Genomic DNA, 21,171 nt, shown 5'->3' with positions numbered 1-21,171 from the left:
CTGGCTCTTACAGTCTTTCTATGCCCACTTTTGTGATGATCCCTCTAAGCTAAGCATGTCAGGCTGTAGCCAGCATTCTCAGTTACCCCCCAGAACCTAATGGTAAGACCCCATTGCTGACGGTAGACTATAGCACAAAATTGAGTGAAAGAACATGGTGAAATCAACCTGGGATGGACTGGGCTCTTCATCCCCATTGACAAGTTTTCATGGTGCTAGAAAATACCATTTGTGCTACTGTAGGAAAAGGGAACCATCAGTCTACCCAGCTGTGAATCCTGTGAGCTCCAATAATGAATGGTCTGCAAGATATGGTCACTGGTGTAATCATGACATAAACACCCTGGGAATGACAAGACACGTTCTGATTAAATCTCAGGCCCTCTCCACATCCATGTCTGGCCCTGTTATCAGGGCCAAGAACCTGTGGATAAACAGGTCATAGGCCCTAGGGGAGAACCTACTACTATTTTTCTGCTTAAAGAAGGAGTATTAAATGGCAACATATACCCATAGATTAGCTCATCTCTCAATCTTCATCAGAGAAGTTTCTTTGTGCAGTAAATAGTGATTGATACAAAAACCCACTGTGGAACACTCAGCCTTAAAAAGGAGGGGTTTTTTTATTTAAATTTTTAATTTTTTAGAATTTCATAAATAATATATTTACATCATTTTCACTGTTCTTTCTCCCCCATCCAACTCTTTCCATAGCAGACTCCCTCTGAAATATATGGCCTCTTCTTTAATTATTATTGTTACATATATTCATATATATATGAGGCTATATGGTGTGTGGTTTATAGTTTAAATAGAGTTACACCCCCTGAGGTGATAATGTTTTCCCCAAAATCCACGGACTAACAAAAACCCAAGCGCCAGGAATGGGAAATGTCCCTTTGTGTTGTTGGTCAGGAGATTACCAGAGATTTCTCAAACAATGTAAGCTATCACTGTTGGTTTGGTTGCCTCCTAAAAGTTGAAGGTAAAACCCTATTGCTGAAGAAACCATATACTTCAATCACAGGACTTGGAGAAATCAATTTAGAACTGACCTGAAAGCTTTCTTCTGAGGAACTAACCCTCATAAGAAGGTGTTACGCAAGCTAACAGGGAAGTAAAGCGCCTAGCTCTCCTACACAGTTGTAAAGCCTATCAACCACGGGACATACGACCAGGACAGCCATCTATCCTCAGCAGTGCAACGGTGACACTTCTGCCGGGGGAGTCACCAAGAGCTGTCGAGTTGAACTTTAGGTCTACTCAACAAGAGAAAAACCATGCTATAAATCTACACATGGTTGGTGAGGACGTGAAACCTAGAGGAAAACCTATTTCAGCCATTTTCTCAAGCCAATAGATTCTCTTACTGTGTTCCAAATCTTGACCTTTATTTTTAATCTTTACCATTTTATTGATTCTTTGTGAATATCACATCATGCACACCCCAATCCCACACATCTCCCCATCCCTCCGAATCTGCCCTCTACCCTTGCAAACTCCAGACTAAAGAAAACAAAACAAAATGACAAACGAAAACAAAATCTTGCCATAGAAGCTATGGTGTGTCACAGTGTGTCACACAGTACACCCCTGCATCCAACAGCTTTCCTTGCAAATGTTTCTTGCAAAGAGTCATTTGTTTGGTTCAAAGTCTCTGACTTCCATTGAACTATCAATCCTGGACCTCACATCGAACTCCTCTTAGATATCCTGTTGTTGCCCTGGGTCATGGAGATCCTGCAGCTTTAGTTCTACAGGACTGGCCCCTTACTTAGCATACTCCATCAGCTCACAGATGGGGTAGATGTTGGGGTGAGCTAACTCAAGAGTCCTGGAACTGGGCTAAGTTGGTCTGTCTGCCAGCTCTCCTTCATCCACACCACCAGGGTGAGCTCCCCAGGTTTGCCCAGGTGAGGGACAGGGCCAGCACTGTGCTGTCTGTAGCAGCACAAAAGAGTTAGAACCAGCTCTCTCTAGTAGCAGGTCAGCTCTCCCATTTTTATGCCTTTGAAGCTGGCTCACCTGCACCCACTCCACCAGGGCCAGCTCTAGAGTGCCGCTGACAGGGGGCTGGGGGTGGGGCAGGGTGGTGGACCATTCTTCTGAGTGCTATAGCCCTAGCCCTAGACTTTAATCTTTATCTTTATTCTAAATCTTGTAACTTTATTTTTATATACTCCAAATACTTACCTTTATGTTAAGTGTGTCTCTATCAAAGAAGCTCCTTTTTTGCACCAAGTAGAACTTTTTATTTGTTTTGCTTAAAGAACTTTTCTAGCTTCCAAATGGACAACCAATTTGCAGAGCTGTCAGAGCGCATGCCAATGTGGGGATAATAAATTCCTGGAATGGTGTTCTTTTGAGTACACATGAAACCCCCATTAATTCTGCCCCTGGGATTCCAGAGTTAGACATCAGAAACTGCTCCGTGCACCACAAAAATGACTGCATAGAGGTACTCTTTCCAGTTCAACCCTACGTTCACCCCAACCCTTGCTGTGACTCTTGGAGGGAATGGGGTAGCCGACTGATTGATACTGTCTGGCTGCATTCGAAGGGAAGCTCAAGGGTTACTTTTCTTTAAAACTACTTTTTAAATACACACAGCTCTCTGGTTTTGAATACTGACCCTGCTCTAAGATGGCCACGTGTACAAAGAACATGGACTTAATTTTCAGGAATAGGACAGATGCAATATGAAAAGATTTTATGTGTTAAAAAGAAAGCAATGTAAACACACAGAAATAACAGCTAATAACTCCTAGAATACAAATCAAACCGGAACAAATTCTCATAAAACTGTATCAAAGTTGAAAAATAATGATATCGAAGAAAAATGATTCCAAGAAACTTCCAAATATAATATTCTGAGTGTGTGTGTGTGTGTGTGTGTGTGTGTGTGTGTGTGTGTGAGCACACACACAATAGGCACATTTTAAGACATGGAAAATGGGGCTGGAGAGATAGCTCAGTGGATAAGAGCACTGACTGCTTTTCTAGAGTTCCTGAGTTCAAATCCCAGCAACCACATGGTGGCTCACAACCATCTGTAATGGGATCTGATGCCCTCTTCTAGTGCATCTGAAGACAGCTACAGTGTACTTATATATAATAAATAAATAAATCTTTAAAAAAAAAGACAAGGAAAATGGCATCCAAATATTCAGTGATACTCACTAAGGTCAGTTATGAGTAGTCAAAATGCTATTGATATTTTGGCCGTTTCACCCGAAATAAGGAAAACAAGCAAATAAAACACAGCTCACAAACTACAAAGCCATGACAAAAGAAAAAGAGGCAAAGATGAAATTGGTGCTAGGTGAAGCCAAGTAATACAAAACTTACATTGGAAATAACACAAGTGCTTCAATTGCCTTGAGCTCTGTCTGTGGAAGGACGTAGAAACAGCAGCAAACACAGAGCCGCGAGAATGTCCAGCATCCCTCTTGCCAGTGTTTCCTACTGAAAGCGTTTTCTCCAGAAAAACAGTTCCATGTCTTCATCATCTTGAGTCAAAAAATATTATGACTGCTCAGGGAGCAACAAGAGTATGACAGATTCCAGGAATATGGCTGCCATGGGAAACCTGAGGAAGTTGAGCAATAAAAAGAAAAATATGACTCAGGAAGAATTAAGCTGTTATTAGAATTTTAGCCCACCATTCATGAAGCTCTGGGTTAGGTCCATCCCCAGCACCTCGTAGAACCAAGCACGGTAAGACACACCAGTAATCTCAGCTCCTGGAGAATAAAGGCAGGAAGGCCAGGAAGGTAGGGCTATCCTCAGCTATGTAGTAAGTTCAAGGTTAGCCTAGGATACAGGAGACTCTATCTTAATAGCAAAACACAATGAGACGTCACCTCTTATGAGTAAGAATGGTTTTTATTAAGAAAGAGAATAAAAAACACATGTTGACAGTCATGCAGCAGGGTTGGGGGAAGCCCTGGTACACGCACTATTGGTAGGAAAAGACATTAGTGCAACCATTGTGAGAAAAAAACCAAGGAAGTTCCTCGGAAGATGACACTATATAATTATATAATTAGCATATGATCTGGCCATTCTACTATCACGTGTTCATCACAGCATACACAATAGCTGAGAAAGAGAGACCATCTGATTATCAATACACTGATTAATGTGGTTCTTTTCAATGTATATACCCACAAAAACGGCGTAAAACCCAGCCATCAAAAGGAATGGACTTCTGTGATGTACAACGCCATAGATGAAACTGGATGGCATAATGTTAAGTGATAAAATGAAGTAAGGAAGGGCGAGTATCACAGGAATCCACGGAGATGTGGCTGCCATGGAAGCTGCCGGTGCTTAGAAGAGAAAGGCAGCAGTGAGAAGAGGGATGGAAAGATGCTGGCAGGAAGCCACAGCAAGAGCAGAGAATCCTGCCATTGCACAGCAGGGATACTGAAAACCAGCTCTGCGTTTCGGAATGCAATAGAGAATATTAAACATCTTCACTATGAAGAAATAATATAGCCTGACTTAAATAGTCACGTATACATGAACTGAAATTTCACGTGCTGGCCATACAGGGATACGACCTTTATGTTTTTGCGCTTCAGTCAAAAGTAAACTTGAGAAGACACATACCTGTAATCCCCATGCAGATCATAAATCCAAGGTTGCCTTTGTCTATAGAAGTCAGTTTAAGGCCAGCCTGCCTCAAAAATATGCAAAAATTTTAGAATAAATTTAAATGTTTTAAAGAAAGAAAAGTACCTTTAAAATATCAGTGTGCTGTTTTAATAAGGGGAACTTTCTGTAAAAATAGTTGAAAGATTTAGGCAAGCACAATATATAAATTTTAATTGACTCCTGAATTTTTAAAGCTATGTAGAAAAACATTTTCAAAGATCTATAAAATTTAAGCGTGGACTGGGTATTGAGGAAACTATATCATGGGTTAACTTCTCAAGCTGTAGTAATGGGCACCATTAATCATGGTGCTGGCTGCTTATGTTAGAACAATCTGTGTAGACTCAAGCAAGTGTGACAGACGATCAGAAAAGGTTGACATTAGGGTACACACTGTGCTGTCATTAAACATTCTAACATATCTGAATAGGACTGATAATTAAAAGATAAAAACTAAAAAGACAGAGCAAACCATATACATTCTGCTGTTGACTGACACAAGCTTTCACTGTGTAGTCCTCAAACTTTAAATCCCCCTGCCTCAGTGCCTGAATGCTAGCTATTATTACAGACATGCACCACTATGCCCAGCCCCCAAGTAATAGACATTTTAAAAGAACATCTACCTACCAAGAAAAAGGGAAGTAGAGTGGGCAAAAAGGTAGTATATACCAACAGCCAAACCACAGACAACGAGCTATGAGTTGAGACTTATAACTGAGTCAACTCTCAGCACCTGAAAAAGAATACATAAGTCTCCAAGTCAGTCAAGAGTCTTCAGTGCTGGGAGAGCAGAGCCATGGGAGGGTGAGCCCTTGAACCCAAGGTCCACCCCCACACAGCAGTGGCAGCCTCCCCAGAGCTCTTGAATGCACAATCAGATTCTAGATCAGATACCTAATACTGAGACCTTTTAAATACAGTTACGCATGTGTGGTAAGCCCCAACCTTAAAGTTATTTTTGTTGCAACTTTGTAACTGTAATTTTGCTACTGTTACAAATTGTAATGTAAATAGCTGATATGCAAGATATCTGATATGTGACCCTGTAAAAGGGTTGTTTTGATGCCCCAACAGGGGGGTCATGACCCACGGGTTGAGAACCACTGGTCTAGATGCTTCCAGATCTATTTCTTAAGTTGTTCTCTTCCTTATGTTATTTGATTTATCATTTCTTTTAGGGAAAGAGATTTGCTCAAAAATCCCATGGATTACAGCCAACTCCCAAAGAGCAAATTCATCCACTTGGATACAGACAAGACACCCCCCCCCCAGTTCAACACCTTGACTTCCCTTCAGGAATGTAACTGTAATTCCTCTCACTTGCTTCAGTTGCCTTGTCATCTTGTAAATATAGCAGACGTCTTCTGTATAGCACCAGGGAAGAACGTACAGATAGAGTCCACAGGCCTGGTTCATACCAGTTTCACTGCGCTTGACCCTTAGGGGGAAAAAGCCAGAATGAGCCACCAGCCTTGCTGACCTACAGTCAAATAGCTTCACTCCTAGGAGATGCTTAGAGACTGTGGGCAGTGCAGAGGAGGCATGGCAAACCAGAGGAAGCTCTCCAAGGGCAGGAGTCCAGACACACCTCATGCCAGCCCAGTTCTGAGAGCCTGGTAAGGAGTCAACATGTGTTTGTCACCTGAACACATGAATGAATGACCTGGTAGTGTCTATGCAAGCTCAGACTAGAGAGGAAGGACAAACGAATACAAAAACCAGATTGAGGTCCTTAAATTGAACGAGCAAATGGTTTGAATTACAAACCAGGAAAAAAAAACACCCCCCAAACAAACAAACAAACCCTGGCAGATATGAGTATCTACCATTTGTTTGGGATAGGTTAAAACAATTTTAAGTCAATCTAATAAACGAATGTTGCCAATGTGAATAAGAAACCAAAGCATGACTAGAAACAAATTGTTCATTTGTGCTGAGAACCGAAGTATTCCCTGACCAATAGCCAAGGCCCAGGTCTCCCAAAACCACTGAAACAACTCTCTCTGGAATTTCCAGCTTATGGGTGCTAACCTCCAGTCCTTTTATCAACCAGAAGAGTTTTCATTTCATCCCCAGAAGCAACACAAAATTCTTCCCTAACTTTTCAAAGCCAACCATCTTAATGACTGGGAAGGAAGAAGGAAATGCAGTGAAATCAGAGAGGCCATGGTAATTCTATAAACAAACAAATAAATAAGTAAATATTCAAAAATTTCCATTAGTCTAGACACACATTTATTTCTGGAAAATTCCACAATCTCCAAATCTAGAAATAAACAAGAGAAACTAAATGTTACCTCGTGCTGCTTGGGCTGGGGGTAGGGATGTGGGTATGTGTGTATAGCCCATTACCAGGTTGCTTCTCCCCACTTTCAATTCTCCAAAGCAGAAGGGGTACAGCTCACTGGATGAGAGAGGCCAAGCTCGTTGGGGCTGGCACAGGGTCAACAGTTTTGCCTTGCTCAAATTATTTTAAGTAATTGAAAACATCATTCTGCTGGCCAGCTACCCAAGGCACAGAGCAGTAAAGACAGAGAAACCAAGGGTTGGGACTGCTCTCCAAACATGGCCTAAATAGCTGGTCAAAGTGGGGAATGTTAGCAGTTTTTAAAAGTAAGAAATTAAGTCTAGGTTCTAAGTCTGCCCCATCTCACTGCACCCACCTCCCCTCGCTATGACATCAAGGGGACCCACCCGTGGAGCGTCCATTTCCACAGACTCCTCCTTACTGAATCACCTAGTTTTAATCTGATGCAAAATTAGCTCAGTAAGCCCCCAGTTCCTTTCCAAGCTTCTCCTGAGCAGATCGCCCACTTGTGGCCTCTTGTTAGAGCTGTGTTGCTCTACCTCCAACTCTGATCCAACCTCCAGGGCTGGGATAATGTCCAACTCCGAGCCAGGTACTGTGCTAGGAAGCGTCTCCTCTTGTGTCAACCTTCAGCATTCGTAGACATTTGTTCAATGTCACGGTTCTAAACCGTGGGCTTGGGAAAAGCTTGCTTTGTGGTTTACCCTTTTTTTGGAAATTACATTTTAATCTCGCTTTGAATATTATTTATTTCTGCTCCTGAAGGTTGAAGTCAACAAGCGTCCAGACTGCCTGCTAGTCCAAGGACAGTAAAACAGGCAACGGTCTGTTCTAATTCACATGTCACTGCCAAGGGTTGTTCTTTTTTTTTTAAGATTTATTTATTTATTTATTATATATGACTACACTGTTGCTGTCTTCAGACACACCAGAAGAGGGCATCAGATTCCATTATAGATGGTTGTGAGCCACCATGTGGTGGCTGGGAATTGAACTCAGGACCTCTGGAAGAACAGTCAGTGATCTTAACCACTGAGCCATCTCTCTAGGCCCTGCCTAGGATTTCTAAAGCTCAAATTCTGTTTCAAGTAACGAAACTCAGGATTATTGCTTGAACAAATCACTGAGGCCTAAACAAATCATCTTTAGCTAAGCCGAGTAGAGCAAGACTGTAACCCCAACTACTCAGGAGGCTGAGGCAGGAGGGTTGCAATTTATTATAGCTCTACTTAAGCTATAGTAAAAGTTCGAGGCACTTAATGATACTACCTCAAGACTTATAAAAGTTCAAATAGGGGAGATAGTGCAGTGTTAGAGTACTTGCCTAGTATGCATGATTTCTGGTACTTCAAAACAAACAACAAAATGTAATTCTTGTGGCAAAGAGTTATCATTCAGAGTCCCAGGTCTTACTCCAGAGCTATCAGTTAGGGGTGTGCAGGGACACTGAGTCAGCACCAGAGCAGGGATAGGCACAGGGGAGAATTTGGAGGAAAGAGAGGGAGGAACATAATTAAATTATAATTTTGAAAACTAAAAAAAAAAAAAAAGCACCTAGCAGGAACTCCACATCATTTTAAAAAGTGGACAGGGAGACATAATCCAGAGTACTCAGAGCTAAAAACAGCAGGTGTAGGGAGAATCCTAGAGAATATAGGAAATGTGGCCATCTTTTAAATTTAATGTTTATCTTGATTCTTTGGGAATTTCACATCACGTATCCCATCACATCTGTTTCCCAGTCCTTCCATGTCCTCTTCCTACCTGTAAAAGTAACTTTTATTTGCCAAATGTAGTTGTCATTTCAGAGGAAGCTCATCCTTTCTTTTTTAATTCATTACTTTATTTACATTCCAAATGTTGCCTCCCTCCAAGAGGTCTTCATCCCATTCCCTCTCCCCTTTGCCTCTGAGAAGGTACTCGCCCCACCCCTGCCTCCGGGCATCCCCCTTCCCTATAGAGACACATCAAGTCTCTACAGTGGCATCCTCTCCCACTGAGGCCAAATTGCCCAGCAGTGAGGAGGTGAAACCGGAAGAGACCACCTCCAGTAGATAGACAGGCCCCCAATGGAGGGATGGGGTAACCAACCCACCTTCGAATTTTTTGACCCAAAATTGTTCCTGTCTAAAAGAAATGCAGGGACAAAAATGGAGCAGAGATGAAGGAAAGATTGTCCAGTGAACTTGGGATCTATCCCATGGGCAGGCACCAAACCCTGACACTTTTATTAAAGTTTATCCTTTCTAAATCTTTCTGAACTCTGACTGGTTCAACTTGGCTGCTCTGGTTAAAATCCTCTCCAAACTGACTGATTTAAACTGGATTCTCTTGGCTTCTTACTTAATTGCTCTGCTTCGTCTCAAACTAACTCTGGCAATTTGTTCCAATCTCACTTTTTCTTATTCTTTTGTTTCAACTGACTAATGAACTCTACTCTACTGCTATGTACTCAACTGAGGACAATAGAACTGACTGACTCTCTTTCTCTGTAATTCTCTTTAAGTCACCTCTGTTTCCTGTCTGTTCTCATTAGGGTTGTGCATATCCTATCTCTGACTTATTCTGACAAATCTTTCTCTGATTCATCACTTTGTCTGCCCCTCAATTAGATATCATTTTCAAACATGGCTGTTTCATTATAAAAACTAACCTTACCTTCATTGTTAGAGACTAAAAATGTGTACTAAGGCTGTGTCTGCATTCTAGTCTTTGGATGTGATCCCTTGTCAGAGCAACCATGTTGCTACATTCTGCCCACCGTTGTAACCTCCCCATTAAAAAAAAAAAAGTCCAATCTGTGTTATCTATATACTCACTGAAGCCTAGTCAAACTCTCAATGGCCTGCTCCTTAAACAGAACAGTATATTCACCTTCTGCACCGAGAGCTATAAGGGTTCTATTGAATGGCTTCTTGTTTAGGCTGCTACTTTGGGGGTAGCGTGTGGGATGAAGGTAGAGGTTGTCAAAGAAGTCATCCATGTCTCTCTTTCTCAACTATACATCTGCAATCATTAATAACACTGAAAAAGTACTTTCTTTGCTCTTCACAGTCAGATGAAAGCTGAATCACAGGCCTCCACATAGTTTCTGGTGACAGCTCCAACCGTGAACATGGCCCTGGCTGGAGTAGGTCCACAGACCCAGACAAGGCCCTCAGTGGCAGCAGAGCCCATAGACATCAACATGGCTATAGGTTGCAGTATAGACCATGGATATGCACATGGCCTTCAGTGGTAACACAGGCCATGGACATCAACACAGACTGGCTGAAACAGGACCAAGGACCCAATCCTAGCCCTCAATGGCAGCATAGCCCAAGCATCACAATGGCCTCAGGTGGCAGTGTGGCCCAAATAGACCAGTGTGGAAAGGCCACTTTGTAGAGGCGTTCTAGAGGGTGGGGCTGCCCAGCATGCAGGTGACCAAGGCCTGTCCTTCCTCTCCTCACTTTTTATTTACCACTTGGCCTCTTGCAAGGAAGGGCTAAAAAGAAAAGAAAATGAACTTTGCCAAACAGCCTCCTGTACCCCATTTCCCAGATTCTGACTCTTATATTTTGCCACACTTTGGGACATTTTATGTCACCTATAATCATAGTCTCATAGTCTACAGGAAAAAGCAACTAGAAGTTGGGCAGAAGGACACCACCCAGCTTCGATCCCTTGGCAATGTCATTAGTGCTGCCTATAAGCCTCTGACACCATGTTCTAGACAGAAACACTTGGCCTTTATTACTCACTGGCCTTTGAAACAGTTTGTAAGGTAACCTCACTTATTTCTAAGTCTAAGTTAACATCTCTCAGTTTATAATGTGGGATTAAATGATTAAAAGGGGTATAGTTCAAGGTATGTGATATATTTTGCTAGTTTTTTGAGTTAAACTATATTATGCATCTTCTAATTTAAAAATGTAGAGAGAAATGGGAAGATGGGGAGGCTTTACCTAGAGAGAGAGGAAGTCAGTATATAAGGAGAAAGAAGAGGGTAAAATGTCACTAAGGATGTCTGAAAAGGCCATAAGAAATTGTATTGTTCCACTGAACCGAGAATAGGTCCCCTATTGAAGGAATCAGAGAAAGAACTGGAAGAGCTTGAAGGGGCTCGAGACCCCAAAAGTACAACAATGCCAAGCAACCAGAGCTTCCAGGGACTAAGCCACTACCTAAAGACTATACATGGACTGACCCTGGACTCTGACCCCATAGGTAGCAATGAATATCCTAGTAAGAGCACCAGTGGAAGGGGAAGCCCTGGGTCCTGCTAAGACTGAACCCACAGTGAACTAGTCTATGGGGGGTGGGCGGCAATGGGGGGAGGGTTGGGAGGGGAACACCCATAAGGAAGGGGAGGGGGGAGGGGGATGTTTGCCTGGAAACCGGGAAAGGGAATAACACTCGAAATGTATATAAGAAATACTCAAGTTAATAAAAAAAAAAAAAAAGAAATTGTATTGTTTTGTATTTACTTAAAATTACATATAATGCATATATACACATATACACATATATACATTATATATGTATGTGTGTACATGGATGGATAGATAGATAGATAGATAGATAGATAGATAGATAGATAGATAGATAGATAGAATGATTTTAAATTAAGCCACACAGGGTGATGTTTTCCTCAAGAGCCATAGACTACCTAACAAAATCTCCAGTACCAGACACAAAAAATCCTCTCAAGTTGTTGGTCAGGGATGTCCAAGTGACTCCCAAAACATTATTAGCTATTGCTGTTGCCTTTGGCTGCCTCCCGCAGGCTGAAGGTGAGCCCCATTGCTGAAGACCTCACACATTTCAGACACAGGAGTCAGAGGATCTAAACTTGATCTGACCTGAAAGGTCCTCCCTGAAGAGTCACTGTCAGAGCAGGATGCTATGCAAGCTGACAAGGGGGGAAAGCAAGCAACAGTCCAGCAGGCTGTAAGGTCTATGAACCACAACAAGAAGACAGCCCTAGCGAACAATAGTGGCACTATAGCTTGTGGCTAATCAACAGCTGTCTAATTTGAATTAAGGCCTATTCAATAGAAAAAGCATCATGGAAACCTAACCAACTACCCAGGACTAGTTTTTATTATCAGCATGATACAGAGTCAGTTGAGAAGAATGAACCTTAATTAAGAAATAAATTGCTCAGAATGGCCTATGGAGATGTCTTTGGGTCACTGTCTGTTTGCTGGTTGACTTAGGAGGGCCCAACCTACTGTGGGCAGTACCATCCCTAGGCAGGTGGACCTAGGCTGTATAAAAAAATTAACTGAGCATGATTCAGGGAGCAACCAGGGGACTGAGTCAGTAACCATCTTTCCTCCATTGTTCCCATCTCCAAGTATTTTTTTTAACCTATGGTCCTGCTCTGACTTCCCTAAATAATGAATTCTGCCCTGGAAATGTAAGCTGGAATACACCATTTTCTCTTCTAAATTGGTCCTGGTCAGATTATTTTATCGTGATAGAAAGAATATGAATATTCACATATTCACATAATATTCACTTAGAGAGACAGGGAGACGTGGAAAAGCAAATGTAGAATATACATCTGTAGATACAGATATATAATATATATTTATCTACACATAGATATATACATTTATAGATATATATACATAGTCTGACATTAACATTTTTAACTTAGTATGGCTTCATTTAGTTCCTATAAATAAAAGGGCCCAAAAGTGTGAAAATGTATGCTGAATTTAGTTACTATAATTTTAGTGAAAGTTAACGTAAGTTATTGTAAATTATGAGACTTGAAAAGTGTAATTTATCAGAAATGCAGGTCTAAATGGGTAGTCATTATTGTAGTTATTTCTATAGATAAATAATTTTTACTCTTGGAATGAATCAAAATTGGGCACTAATTATAGTAATATTTTCCATTTTTATATATAACTAGCCTAGAAATCTTATTTGTATGAATAAAAAGTAGAGGACTTTGGTGCTGTAGAGATAGCTCAATGGTTAAGAGCACTGACTGCTCTTCCAGAGGTGCTGAGTTCAATTCCCCGCAACCAGAGGGTGGTTCATAGTTATCTGAAGTAGGATCTGATGCCCTCTTCTGGTGTGTCTGAAGACAGCTACAGTGTATTAACATACATTAAACAAATAAGAAAGAAAGAGGGAGAGAGAGAGAGAGAGAGAGAGAGAGAGAGAGAGAGAGAGAGAGAGAGAGAGAGAAAGGGAAGGGGTTTACACTAACAATGTATTCCAATTCTTTGAACTTTCCGAGCTAAGTTCAATAGTTTATTAGCTGACAACTTAGATTCTTGCATTCTTGTTAAATCAGTTCTACAGAGTTTGTTATACAATCACAACTGCTTAGTTCTCATGTCAACATCAGTAGTCCAAATAATCTCATGGCATTTTTTATGTTCTAAGTCTCATTTTCTTGACAGGGGAAAAAAATCAACTTTTGAGGGACAAAAACCATATCTGACCCATTTTAGATGCGGAGCACAGATATACATGAGGGGATTCATAGACCACATCTACAGTATTAAAATGTCATGGCGAGGACCCTGAGATGGCTCTGCAGACAAAATCGGCTACAACGAAACCAGACAACCTAAGTTTTTCCCTTAGAGTCCACAGAAAGGTGGAAGAGAAAACCATTCCAAAACTTGTCCTGAGACCTCTATATGTGTGCCTTGGCATAGTGCACCATGCCCTTCACCTACACAGTAATAGTAAAACATTTTTTTATTCTTTAATCCTTTTTTACAGCAGTCTTTATCCCCCTCCTGTTCTACCCTCTGACTGTTCCTCATCCCATATCTCCTCCCCCTCCCATCTCTAAGAGGATGTCCCCACATCACCAGACCTCCCCACTCCCTGGGGCCTCAAGAACAATTTTTAATTTAAAATTTCCCAGTGGGGTGATTAGAGGAAAGCCTGTCTAAAAGCCTTGTTGGGGGATGATAATGACAAAAAGGTTAAGAGAGCTGATAGGGTCGAACTCTACCACAAGATCTTTAAGGGCTGAGAGCTACATCTTTTGCCTGAAACCAGAGGTAGACATTTGCAGAGTGAAAAAGGAAAGAGCTGTCCTCATCACACATGCTCAAAGGCAATTGATCTGAGACCAAATTTCACATGATTTAAGACACAATAAATAGACTAGTCCAGGGGAAGTGCTTAGAACATGCCTTCATTTTACATATGAGCATTAATCACCATCAAGAGTGTCCTCTTGATTGTGTTTTATGGAAGTTTTGAGCATCATGTAGTCAGTTCTCTGAAGATGTTGTATATAGCACAGAAGATACCTGTCCTTTGTGGAAACTTACCCTTCAGCCTTCAAGATCCTGAGCTAGAACGAGTTTAGGTGCATACAGCGGAGACAAGTGGGAACAGTGGGTAGAACCTGACTTCTGTCCAGCGAGTCAGGACCCTACACTCCTTATGTCTAATTCTTCTGCCAGTCCCAGAGACATTGCTTTTATCTGCATGGTCCAAAAGAGCTAACCAGCATGTCTCCCATTCCAACCAGTAGAAAGGACAGGAAAACATTAGGACATACTCTGTATGGACTGAATACTTACGTTACTCCATATTCATATCCAAGAACTCATATCCTAAGTGGTATTTGGAGGTGGGGCTTCTGGAAGGTGGTTGGGTTCAAATGAGGTAATGGCATAGGGTCCTCATGATGGGATTACTGCCCTTGTAAGAAGACAACAGGGCTATACCACTCATAGACATACACCCAAAGGACTCTAAAGTTTTCCCACAGAGAGAAACTTGCACACCAGTGTTTGTGGTTGCACATTCACAAAAGCTAAAGAACGAAACCAGTCTAAATATCCACAAGCAATGGATACTTTTTTTAAAATGTGGTACAAGTGAGAGAGGTTGCTCACTGAATAAACATGCTTGCCACTAAGCCTGGCAACCTGAGTTCAAGCCCCAGGTCCCACATGGTAGAATGAAAGACCGTGGACTGACTCCCAGAAGGTGTCCTCTGACCTCCGTGCTTTGTGTGGTGGTGGGAATGCAGACACATTTGTCAGTGTCTGGTCCTCAGTCACCATTCCGATAGCTCATCCTGTCCCCAGCTTGTGTGTACTGCTTTGCCTCTCACTCAAGGACTGTAGTGCAATACACAGATGTCCCTGCCTGCCTGCACTCCTGAACATTACAGCTTCCCATTGCTCTGTTGGTCATCTATTGTTTGTCCCCTGGACTAAAGACATGGCAAAAAACTAGAAAGATGTACGTCCCCAGTGGGGCACACAAGTCAGCCTAAGGGTCATCCCTCAGGTTCAAAAGACAGGGACTAAATCACCATCTGATCTTGGGTTGAATCAGTTGAGTTGCTCCATTGGCCACTCCAAGTCCTTCCCCTTTGGCAGAGCTCCAGCTCAGGTGGGTTGGGATCAACCTCGTTACCTGGCCCTGTCAACGGGAGGCATCCAAAGTGCTTCTGCTACAATTAATCATGAGTTTATCCTCCTTGAGGTAGAATAGTCCTTAACATCTTCTTAAACCAGTGGTTCTCAACTTTCTTAACCCTGCGACATTTTAAGGTAGTTCCTCATGCTGTGATAACTCCCAACCATAAAGTCAATTTTTGTTGCTACTTCAAAACTGTGATTTTTCTACCATTATGAATCTGAATGTAAATATCTGTGTTTTTCCAGTGGTCTTAAGTTCAACTCCCAAAGGGGGGTCTTGATCCACAGGTTCAGAGCCACTGCCTTAAAGCTTCCTACACTAGATAACCAAGGATTAACTATATAAGTAAGTTTGACTGCATGCCTAATGTTTTATGGCCAGGTAGAAATCCAAACTATATGAATTCAGATTCACATAAATCTCTGTCTTTTTGTTTTGTTTTGTTTTGTTTTATTGAAACAGTCTCTCTGCATAGCCCTGGAACTTCACATGAATCTTCAAACTATATTATGTGGAGGCTAACAAAGGAGTTACAAGCCAACATTTGAAGTTACAAATGCCTTTAAGCTTCGGAATAGTCGGTGCCCAAGAAATACCCAACAAAAATAAACTCATTTGACGGTGTGGATAGTGGCAGTTAAGTTGTTCTCCCTGAAACTTGGCGGCTTTGTTTTCGTTTAGTTTGATGCGAAAAGCAGACCGGCCAGAGCCCTGTCTTGAAATACTCACCGCAGTCCTCTCTGTCATAGCGTTGTCTCCGCCATGGGCTTCCAAACAGCATGCCCCTACCTGATTTGTGTTTTAATCTCAAACACTTGTGTATTCGTTTGGGGGAATGCTGCATCAGAAAACAGGGATGTTCTCTTTTTCCCAGTAAACTTGGCAGATGACCACAGGTAACAGTTGACTAAATTATGTGGTCTTCTTCCTCTTGGTGCTTATGTTCTCCAAAGAGCCTGGTGTGGTCAACAGGTGGTAAAAGACACTGCAAAGCAGAATGAAAAGCTACACCTGCCTTTGAGTCAGTTATAGGAGACACCCTGAGCTGAGAGGTCTGTGTAGTGTGTGATGAATAGACCTTATGAATCATCCTCTGGGGTTATTGTCACGGGACTGCCCACCTCAACACACACATACACACACACACACACACACACACACACACGTACACAAACACACATATAAACACACTTGCACATACACATACAAACACACACACACAAACACACAGATACAAACACACACACACAAACACATACGCATGCAAACACACACACACACAAACACGCACACAAACACAAGCACATACACACACATGCACACATACAAACACACACACACATACAAACATACACACACAAACACATACACATACAAACACACACAAACACACAAACACATACACATACAAACACATACACATACAAACACACACGTACAAACACACACAGAGACACATGCACATACACACACATGCACACATACAAACACACACAAACACATACACACACATACAAACACACACACAAACATACATGCACATGCACATACAAACACACACAAAAACACACACACATACAAACACATATACATACAAGCACACACACACACACACACACACACACACAAACACACATACCTTCAAACCTTGACTATAGTATTTAAATATCTTACAGAAATGTCTTACTAAGGTACAATGTGTAGAGTGATATAGCAAAAAGTTGATGACATAATTTACCCTGGTCTTGCCTGGAATGGTTCCACACACCTTTAATCCCAATACTCTGGAGGCAGAGGCAGGAAGATCTCTGTGAGGCTCTGGTCTACATTGTAAGTCTAGGACAGCCTGAGCTACATAGTGAGACCCTGTCTCAATTTTATTTGCCCTGGCCTTCTCATTTTGATATTTTAAATAACATGAAATAACATACTGCCAAGTTATAAAGAAAGAGCCTAATTTTGGTTCATGGTGCTGTTTCAAGCACAAGAGGCCACATTTGGTGACGATCATATTGCAGTAGAGTTCCGAGGTAGCAGAGGGCATTATCTAGTTAGAGATCTAAGCAAACTGGCTCTTGTAGTTGACCCACTCTTAGGACCCAGCAATTCAATGAGTGGATTAACTCATGCACAATGGCAAGAGTCCTAATTGCCTCTTAAATCCCCACCTGATTTCACCTCCTAATAACTCATCATCGGCATTAAATGTCAATGTGAGTTTCACGGTGGACAAACAATGTTCAAACCATGGCACCCTCCGGCAGCAGCTGCTACACCCTTCCAGCTGGCCTCATGTGCAGCTGTTTTCCCACTTGTCACTGAGCAACATTTCTAGTTTGTGTTAAATTTCCACCTGACATATCACTGTAAATATTTTACATGTTTCTACATAGACAAAAAGAAGAATTTTAGTGACTTGCTATAGACCCTTGTGCTGGTCCCTCAAAATTTATCAAATTGTTTCCTCAAACCCTCCTCTAGGGATAATAGAACATTTTAGTTGGATTTATTTCTTTTCAAACTTCTTGATCATGATTTCTGGTTTTGTTTTTTCCTTAAATAAGGAAAAAAATATATAAAAATCACTTATCATCTGACTCTACTGTCTTGCTTATTTTAACATCTATTTATTTTATACTGCTCTTTAGTAAAGGTTAAAAGGTATCTGCTGACTAAGACATGTTCAATATTAGAACTCTTCATGCTTAGAGATAATAAGCATCATAAAATCCAAAATCCTCTCTCCCTCCCCCCTCTCTCCCTTTCTTCTTCCCCTTTCCTTCCCCTTCTACTCCTCCTTATCCCCTCTCTCCTCCCTCTGTCTACAGTCTTTCTCTTCCTTCCCCGCTACCCCTCTTCTTTCCCCCTCCCTTCTTCCCCCCTCCCTCCCTCCTCCCCTCCTCCCTTCCCTCCTCCCCCCCACTCTCCCTCCTCCTTCCATCCTCAGCCTTCTTCACAATCACCCATTCAGAAATACCCCATGGAATACATTTAGCAAATAAGGATAGCCAGTTCCCAGTTGTGTTACTCCTGCAAGCCCCAGTCTGTGTGTATCCCTGACACCAGCTCACGTGAGTGTTAAAATCTGCTGGTTTCCTGGCCCTGTCCTTGCCACATTCACACATTGTAGATGTCCCCCTAGAGAGCACTCAGTTTTATAGTCCATGGAGAATTCATAATCTGTGAAATTTGATCCCCTTGGACATATTTGTGTCCACCAATCACTGACGTCTTTTTAAACAGAGTTTTAAAATCTCATCCAATTTGTCCTCTATTATAGTGTGAGAAGCATGTCCCAGCCTCTATACCCTAAAGAAAAGGATCACTGCATAAGTAGATTCTGTCTTCCTCAGCTAGGACCATGTACTGAAAATGGTGCTGCTTATTACTACATGGTTCTTAGTGACTTTGTGTAGGTGTCATTTGGAAATTCCTTCCCTCTGGCACTTTAGCTGAATGAAAATCTAAAGTCTTTGGAAATGATAGACTCTGACAGAAGGTGTAATCTGCTAGGCATAATCCCCAACTACCTTTCTCCTTCTGTGTGTGCATGAGTGCTTAGTTTGAAATTTGGTTCATATTTTAAAACTGAAAAGGTTCACATTGAGATATTCTGTGTCTGCATTTTCATCAATGGGTAGTGACATCTGGCAGCCCTGGTCACTCATGCATGACCACAGTGCCCTGGGACAAAGAAGTGGCCAGTCACTTCCAACAAGATAAGCCATGACCTTTTCTGACTGTGGCCACACAAGTTTGCAGCTCCTGATCTAGGGAGGGAACCAGCATGGCATTACAGGAGGCTGCACAGGGGCATTCTTCAGAGCCTAAGGTAAATTCAAACCCATCGCATGACCAACAAGACCTTAGACACTGCACTCCTGGACCTCTCCCTTGCCCACCACATCCTCTCCCCCTTCTTCTACTCTTACCTGCTTACAGCTCCTCAATTAAGTAACACCTACTCTGGTGTCAATCCTTGACTACTTTCTCTTCCTATTAACTTTTGCCCGGGTAGACATGTGAAGCAGTTCTTAGGGTTTCCCTGGTCTTAACTATCACCTCTCAGAAGGGATTTCCCTAGTCGCTTTGTCTAACACAGCAGCATTCACATGTCTAGTATGATAGTGGTTTTGTAACCCTTCTCTTGCACTAACGTTTTACTGTATGTGTTCACAAACTGAATGTCTACTCCACTTACCAACAGTTTTGTTGTTGCACCCACACAGGAACATCAGTGTCCAGCACATAAAAGTCTTTGAAAATCAGTAGATAAACTGCAGACAACACGGGGTCCACAAGGTCCTTGTGCTCACAGATAAGCTCTAGGGAAATGCGGGGCTGTCTCTTCGATAGAAGAGATGGACACCTGTTTCCTGCCCAGAAAGCTGGGAATTGCTATAGTTAACAGCCTGGTGATCTGTGCTGTATGCAGAGCCCAGCCACACGTGGGCCCCCCACACTATGGTGTTTATCCCAGACTCTTCCCAGTGCTTTTGTCTTAAGCATCTTTCTCAGTCAATAGAATCCATCCATGTGTTCTTTAAAACAACCCAGGTAACCTCTGTGCTATCTGGGGGCCTCTCCTGATAATGTACATCTCAATCATTCTCCATAAACCTTTATCTTGGGCACCATTTCCTCGGGAAATAGAACCATCCATCCTCATAGGAGATGTCATATGTACTTTGAAGAATTCCAATATTATCATACTGCTTAAGTTCTGTTGTATACATGGGATTTAGTTTAATTATCATCAGTAAGCTGTTTTCCCCAAAACTGTACTGTATTTAAGTATGCCTGAAATAAACTGCCCAGTGTCAGACTCTAGAAGCTTGAACCAATACCAGCTACTGAGTTGTGTTGAACCACATTACTCTGCCAACCCTGGTGTTTGCAGGGACCCCCCACACACACACATACTAGATTGAACATCAGGAAGAAAAAACTCATATACTTGGTTCCCCAGGTCCTCTTCAGAGCAATAAAATGATTTAATTTTAACCGTTACATTATTTTCTGCCTAAAATATATGTCTTAGCTAGGTGTGATGGTGCATGCCTTTAATCTAAGTACAGAAGAGGCATGTGGATCTCTGTGAGTTCCAGACCAGCCAATGTTACGTATTGAGATTTGTCTAAAATATTTTTTTAAATAATTTTCTTATCTCCCAGTCCTCTAATGGTTTAGAGATTTTTGCCAGCTTCCCTATCCCTGTTGCGGGATGCCAGAAATGCACATTTTAAAGAAAAAAGCAGAGAGGAGACACATGATTTAATGACAACAGACAGAGATAAGGATTCCATGTACGTACCAAAATCCAAGGATGCTCAAGTCATCTATATTGTACAGTGGCATAGTGTTTGCTGCCACATGCACAACCTGTCAGTATACTTTAAAACTTCTCTTAGTTAGTTGAAATAACCTAACCCAATGGGGATGTTAGATAAATACTCATTCACTTTTAAAAGGTATTGATTCATCTGGAGATCATAGGATGATTTACAATTTACAGATATTGGGTCCCCACTTCCACTAGACAGGTCCCAGGGATTAGTTCAAGGGACCAGGTTTGGAAGCAAGAGCTTTTACCCAATTCTCCAGCCTCAGAAACATTTTTTTCAAACATTATTTTCTCTGAAGTTTGGATGTGGATGTATGGATGGGAAACTCGCAGATTTAGTAGCCAACTTCTGAGAGCTTCAGGGGAGTCCCTCAAGGGACTTAGGGATTAATAGTGTGGCTCTTTCCTAGTGGGCCCAGGCACATGGCTGCACAGCTGATCGGGGTATAGA

General features: G+C 41.8%; 1 long non-coding RNA gene across 1 annotated transcript; it reads right to left on the bottom strand.

Annotated features, from left to right (window-relative positions):
• Nucleotides 1-1,376: 1,376 nt before the first annotated feature.
• Nucleotides 1,377-7,100, bottom strand: LOC147996111 (uncharacterized). Its single transcript, XR_015677900.1, has 5 exons — nt 6,960-7,100; nt 5,983-6,100; nt 5,290-5,395; nt 4,615-4,681; nt 1,377-3,589 (listed from the first exon to the last, which is right to left on the bottom strand). It is a non-coding gene; the product is annotated as an uncharacterized LOC147996111 (long non-coding RNA).
• Nucleotides 7,101-21,171: the final 14,071 nt, after the last annotated feature.

This window comes from Rattus norvegicus, chromosome 2 (genome assembly GCF_021556685.1).
Source record: "Rattus norvegicus strain SHRSP/BbbUtx chromosome 2, alternate assembly SHRSP_T2T, whole genome shotgun sequence".
Classification (NCBI taxonomy): Eukaryota; Metazoa; Chordata; class Mammalia; order Rodentia; family Muridae; genus Rattus; species Rattus norvegicus.
Note: the sequence above shows the minus strand (reverse complement) of the source record. Positions and strands in the feature narration are given on the sequence as shown.